The sequence below is a fragment of the Larus michahellis genome, chromosome 2, assembly GCF_964199755.1.
Source record: "Larus michahellis chromosome 2, bLarMic1.1, whole genome shotgun sequence".
NCBI classification, from domain to species: domain Eukaryota; kingdom Metazoa; phylum Chordata; class Aves; order Charadriiformes; family Laridae; genus Larus; species Larus michahellis.
Window position 1 is genome coordinate 36,176,914 of NC_133897.1, and position 6,851 is coordinate 36,183,764.

Below are 6,851 nucleotides of genomic sequence, written 5' to 3' on the forward strand. Positions count from 1 at the left end.
AAAGAAAAGAAAAGGTAAGAAGAAAAAGGAGGGGAGGGGAGGGGAGGGGAGGGGAGGGGAGAGGAGAGGAGAGGAGAGGAGAGGAGAGGAGAGGAGAGGAGAGGAGAGGAGAGGAGAGGAGAGGAGAGGAGAAGAAGAAGGCAGCGGAGTGCCGGCGTGGATGAGTGGTGTGTGGCAAGGTGGGAGTTAAGCAGGGAGGGAAGGGAGCTGCCTGGGTGGAGGCAGAAGCAGACACAGATGCTGGGGTGGCTTTTCCTCTGTGCTCCCCTGCCTGAGGCGGGCACCGGGGACCATCCCAACAAACAAACTCCTTTTTTTTTTCATTCATCTCTGGACTCCACCGGACATTTAAAAAGAAATAAAATTGAGGAGCACAAGTAGCACCTTCTTCCAACAGGACTCGAACAACAAAATGCAACGGCCACAATTTAAGCTTTCTAAACACGATACCAGTTACTCCCAGTCCCACCAGCCCGAGCAGCCACAGGAGCAGCTGGGCTCGCAGCATGGCAGGGTTGTTGGGTTTGGGAGCTGCCCCAGGGCAGGGGAAGGAGCTGCTGAGCCCTCTGTGGGCCCAGGGTCGCAGGTCTTGCTCCACTCCCCTGCCAGTGGTGGGTGTCCCGGGGGTGTTCCTGGTGGGGTGGGCATCTCTTGGTTCTCAGCTGCTTGAGTGCTCCAGGCTTAGGAATGCTCATGCCATGGTTTCGTCTGAGGGAACAGAGAAATGGGAGAGAGTTTTTTCTTTCCCAGGGCTGCGGAGGAGACCCCAGGTCTTGCCCTCAGCGGTGGCGGTAGCCCCCCAGCTTGGGAGGGGGACACGGATGCAGCCCAGAGAGCCCCACCGGGCAGAGGGCAGCTGAGTTGGGCTGTTGGCAGGGGTGGAGCAAACGTAAATCTGCCTGTAGGTGCTGCCAGCAGAAGGTTTGCGGGATAGACTGGATGGATGGTCAGCCTACAGACTGGGGCGTGCAGCTACTTCTTGGTAAACCCAGGGATAATCACTGTCCCAGGAGACCCTGGTTTCTGTAGCAAAGATCCCAGGTTTCTCTGGCTTTGGAGAGCAAAATGAACTGTGCAGTACGATCAAAGATGCACTAAACCCTGGAAGTTTAAGGGAATGTTAAAACGTGGATTCTGTAACATTTTTACGAAGTGTTGGCATTGTTGGAGCACGCCGGTCCAACTGCCCCACAATGTGCAGCTTGCAGGGGCTGCTGGGGTGCTCAGCAAGGAGGGGGCCTCCCCACCAGCACTGGTGGGGGTGGGATAAGCGTGGGCTGCGAAATGGGGCTCAGTCCCTTCCCTGGGCTGAAGAAGCTGCCTGTTCCTTCACCGTCTGTGTCCACGTGGGGAAGAAACCGCCTGGTGTCAGAGTTCCAGAACTGGACTCTCTGAAAGCACGTCCCCTCCTGCAACGTCTGCTTGGGACAGATAGACCGGTCCTTAAGGATACCCCTGTGCACGTGTGGCTGCTCTTACATGTTCTGCATCTGCCAGGACTGGTATAGACTTTATAAACTCGTTTATAGATTTATATAAAGTTGTTTAATCGTCTTTCACTGATCCTCTGGCAAATCGCCCGCTGTCTTCCAAAGCTGGAACAGACCAAATAAAAAAAAATATGGAAGAAGAGTATTTATTAACCTCGTCTTAGGCATGGAAAACTGTAATTAAATATTCTGTCCAAAGTTACCCATGCAGACTGAGGTAGGAACCAAATCCAGACCTCCTACGTTCCCACACATCGGGTGACTTTATCCCAGCATGAACTTTCCTTTCCAGGGAATATTCTCAGATACCTCTAAACATGAGGAGGAACTTCTTTACTTTGAGGGTGGCAGAGCACTGGAACAGAGAGGTGGTGGAGTCTCTGTCTCTGGAGACATTCAAACCCACCTGGACACGTTCCTGTGCAACCTGCTCTAGGTGACCCTGCTCTGGCAGGGGGGTTGGACCAGGTGATCTCCAGAGGTCCCTTCCAACCCCTACCATTCTGTGATTCTGTAATATCTAGACCAGTTGTTAACTCCCGTAAGGTTTTGTCTTGTATTTTGAAGACCTATTGTTCTTGTCTCCTTCCTATGAAATCCTCAGATGGGTTGCCGCGTGGGTTCCATTCTAGCCTCTAGTGGATGGAAATTGAACACGCTGTATATGAGACTGCCTGGAAGTCCGGACTTTGGAAGGATGTTTTAATTTACAACAGGAAAAAAATCCCTATACTTTATGTTCCACTGTGAGTGTGAGCCCAGCGTGAGATTTTGGGGTTTTAGTGAAACTTTGCTCTTGCTGCCTTTTCCCTCAAGCACTAGGAGCTAACGTGATGGTATCAAACACTCCCCGGCAGATCCAGCCGCACCAGAGAGAGGGCCAGGGCCACCCCAGCCACGCAGCAACAGCCGTGGTTAGTCGTGCTGCCATCGCCGCTCAAGCAGAAGATTTGGCATCAGCCACTTTAATTACTACTTATACTTGTTGTAAACTTCGGGAGGACACCTCGACACAAGTAAGCAGCTTGTCAAATAGCTCTTTCTTGCCTGCTCTAAAGAGACAGCAGGCTTGCTGGATGTTCCTTTGGACATGGTCCACTGGGACAAGGCTGGCATCGTCACTGTTCAGGCATCCATGGATACACAAGGAGGAAAAGCTTTGGGAAGTGGAAATGTAGGTTAGGACCTGTTTTCCTGCCTTTTTTTTCCTCTCTCTTCTGGACGAGAAGAATGGAGCATTTGGTGCAGTGTCCCCTTGCAGTGCAGGAAGAGGAAGCCAGCAAGAACAAAGGGTCCCGAGCAGCAGCCCCCTGGCAGGCTGGGGGCAGGGGCCGGGGAAGTCAGTGTTCTGCTAATGGGAAGCTCAATTACCTGTAATTAACCTTCCTCTAAAGTGAATTCATTGCTCTGAATGAAGAAAAAATGTTAGAGGTGTTCATGCCCTGTGGAATTATGCAAATAATTCAGTCGCACCGAAGATGTATTTGATGCACTGTTAAAATCTTGGGGGTTTGGGGTTTTTTGTTTGTTTGTTTTTTAAAAGACCAGCTTCTGAACATTTACTACACAATATCGTTAAAGCCACAACCTAGAAATCCAAATTGTCAGTTCCTGGTGGAAGAGAGGATCCTCAACCAGGAGGAATTCAGTGCAAAGTAACCATGGGATGCGGCATCTGGGATTTTTTCAGTGGGAAACAGATCACCTTTTTTTCTCTAGGTGTTGCTCCTCTCTGCCCAATCCTGCACTGAATCAAGTAGCCTGGAGAAAGGGGAAAACTCGACATCTAGAGCAAGGAGCAGAAGAGAAATAGGAACATTATGAAAGCACGTCAGGCTGCGAAAGTTGACAAGTAGGGGGGAGCAGCTGCTGACAAAGCCCTCCATTCTGCTGCCATCCTGCCACGGTCCAGATCACGCCAAAATATCCCAGCAGCGCACACGAGAGAGACACCAACCAGTTGAACGTTCCCTGATGAAGGCATCTCGTGTGTTTGTTGGGAGGTTAAACACTAGACAATATTTGTAAAGATCTGCGTGTGCGTTGCCAGTGTAGTGGAATAGCGTATCACCAGCAGTGATTTAGTAATCAGCGTTCAGCAGTCCCTCTTCCCTGTGCCAGAGTCACGCGGCTGCTTCCACACAAACTATAAAAGACAGCGGAGCCACTGCCAATTAGTAAAGCCTAATAAACATCCATTACCTTTAGCCATCCTTCAGGTTCTCTTCATCTCCATGAGTTTACAAGGCTTCTACCATGTGACAGAAAGGAACAGCTCACAGTTACTGGAGAAGTACTGTAAATAAGCATCTCTCTCCTTGGCTTGGATCCACAGACCAAACCAGTAAAAGACTGGCTGAAAACAAGCAAAAATGGAGCAGTGAAAAAGAAGGGTCCAAACAGCCCACGGTTCCTCCATCTAGAGATTTGCAAGACCAGTTTCTACACAACACTGATCCATTGTTCTACGAGTTTACATGTGCATTTTTTCTCTTTTTTTTTCTTTTTTCTTCTTTTTTCTTCATTTAAAGCAAATACAAAGACCTACGCCAGCTCCCGTGACACACCTGTATGCAACTTGAGTTGTCTGTCAGTGCTTTCCTTTGGGGTGAATCTTGAAAGACAAAGATATTGAAGCATCTTGGAGGGTTACCTTGTGCCTGTGGCTGATGTATGATTCCATGTATTATGGGACTGCGTTGGCATGAGAAAATTCAGCCTGGAAGTTTTGGCAGATCATAAATTACTGAATTTGAGATGCTGAACACGTGTCCTGGTGCTAAGGCAGTACTGGGAAGAGGATGAGGGTGGAATCACAGATGGGGCTGGTAGAACAGTTTTATCAATATTGGTTCTTGGTGACCACAATTCTCCATTCTTGGTCCCTAAGACACCTTCACAGTTGGAAAGCTTCACCAAAAACAAAAGGAAAAAAAAGAGGGAACAACAGAGTTGTTTTAAGTTTAAAAAGTAGCCTTATACAGGAAGCACCATTAGCCTTTTTCACAGTGGGAAACTTACTTCTACCATAGCCGCTTGTTCTTCAACAACTGATTTAAAGAAAGGTTTGCAGATCTTAGTTAACAAAGATCTTTAATCTTCTGCCAAATGAATTTGGTGGTTAATTTGAAGGCGAAAGACATCTGCTGTTAGATACCAAAGATGTAACCTTCGGTTGCTACCACAAAGGTTAAGAAATCAGTCTGTGTAAGGTGATCTCTGGCTTTCTCATGAAAGTCAACGACAGCCCAGCCTCAGTGGCTCATTGCCTTTTCTAGCCAATTTTTTAAATGAATGTTTAATCTTGCATATCTAAAGCAGTAGCAGAAAAAGTATTAGGGTTTATTTGTTCTGGTCTAATAACAAGTTTCACCCAAACTGAGGAAGTACGATGGTATTTTTTGCACTGTTTGGACATACTACTGACCTATTTAAGGCAAACTCTGCTTTTCACCTAAACTTGATCAACGTGTTGTTATTTAACAGCTGTTACGAGATACAGAAAAGCAGTCCCCTGCTGAACCTAACAGTCCTTACCTGTCTGTAGGCAGAGGTAGTCCCACCTGAAATATTTTATGCAGAACTAAAACGTAGAGCAAGAAAATGTAAAGCAAAGCAAGAAGTGATGTCTACAGATACTGCAGATGTCCTGGCTGGAGTCTGCATTTCATGTTCTGCTTCACGCTGCTGTTTGTAAGACAAGGGCGCTCACTGTGCGCACGAGGAAAATTTCTTCCCATCGCTTGCCCAACCAAAAAAGTTGCTTTTGTAAGAAAGCGATAGAAAAATATTTATTCCAGATCGTTTTCCTTCTCTGGTCCAGAGAATTGACATCAGCTCTCAAGGGCTGCAGTAGCTAAAGAGAGCAGACGGACAGCGAGGAGCAGCGGTGGCGTTGGTACCTCCAACTGTCCTCTCTCTGCCCAGCCGTGCAACAGGAGGTGCTTTCCCGAAAAGCATCCCTCAGCTGCCTGCGTCACCCCTCTTCCACACCACACGGCACCACCGTCACACGCGTTGGTTAAGCACTGCAAGACTGAAGGCTTAATGTCATTACAGATGTGAAGTGCAGCGAGCGGTACAGGACAAACGACAAAATGACAGCCTTAATAAACTTCACCTTATGCATATTATCTTTATACACACACACACTCAGAAGTTATTTTGACCCAACATGTAAACCAGTACGGATGTCTCTTAACTGTTGTCATGGGGTGCGAATTTTCCATTACACACAGTCTCAGCCCGTGCAGCAGCTGTTGTGAACTCCTTGTGGCCGCTTCTTTGAAGCATTTGGGAACACGGTGTCAAGAGCAAGTATTATCTTGCATTCTATATCCCAAGCCCAGAACTGAGGCTATACAAAAACCTAGATGAACTGTCAGGTTTGTCTAAAGTCAGTATTTAAATATTCCCTGCAGTTCAGTTGTGAACGTAAGCTTATTGTGTATCAGCACAAAGCAAGACCAAGTTTTGTTGCTTAGATTGACTTATTTTCGCTTCATTGCCAAAACTTCAGTATATGATCAGAGTTCTGACTACGCTTATAACCCCTTATCTAGAACTAAAGAAAATACAGAAATGACTAGCAAAAGTATGTATCTGTTTCACTAGCTGTATTTAGAGACACAGTATGAGAGTTAGCCAGGCTATTTTCTTTCATAAACAGAATCAGGTGCTTGTCTAAATGGTGTTCCTAAAACCATTCGTAACAAAGCAGAGAGGAGGCTCCCATCCTCGGTGGGGGGGGGAAGGAAGCCACAGAAGTTACAGAAAACTTCCTAACTGATCTCAGTTAAAAACAAACCCTACTACTACTATTATAAAAAACCACAAGCAAACCAACCATGAATGAGGACACAGCTACAAATTATCCCTCCCATTTCAGGATTGATACTTTTAGAGATGGTCATTTAATTCTAACAAGCGTTCACCCGTTACGTACGTGTACAAGCATGCCCAATATGGTAAGAATTACCACTTTCACCTGCTCTTCGAATGGACTGTATCACATCACTCACCAAGAGCCACAAAACGCACCAGGTACTGCAACACTGATGCTGCCTACAACTTTGTACGGACTCCTGACAAATAAGATCGTTAGGCTGTTAGGTCTAACTGTTGGAAGAAAATCTCCAAGCCAAGGATTGAGACGCTCCTTTCTGGCTTTGTCTTCCAGCAACAGATCTGTTGAACCACTGCGCTCTACCTAATAACAACTTCTCAACCCTTGGCAGTTACAGGCCACAAATGCCATAACCTGGCAAGAAGGAGCCACTTCTCTCGCGCGCTTCCTATTATCATAATTCCCCAAGCCCAAATGCCTCCCCCCGCCAGCCCTGCAGCTATTTCCCATGCTTT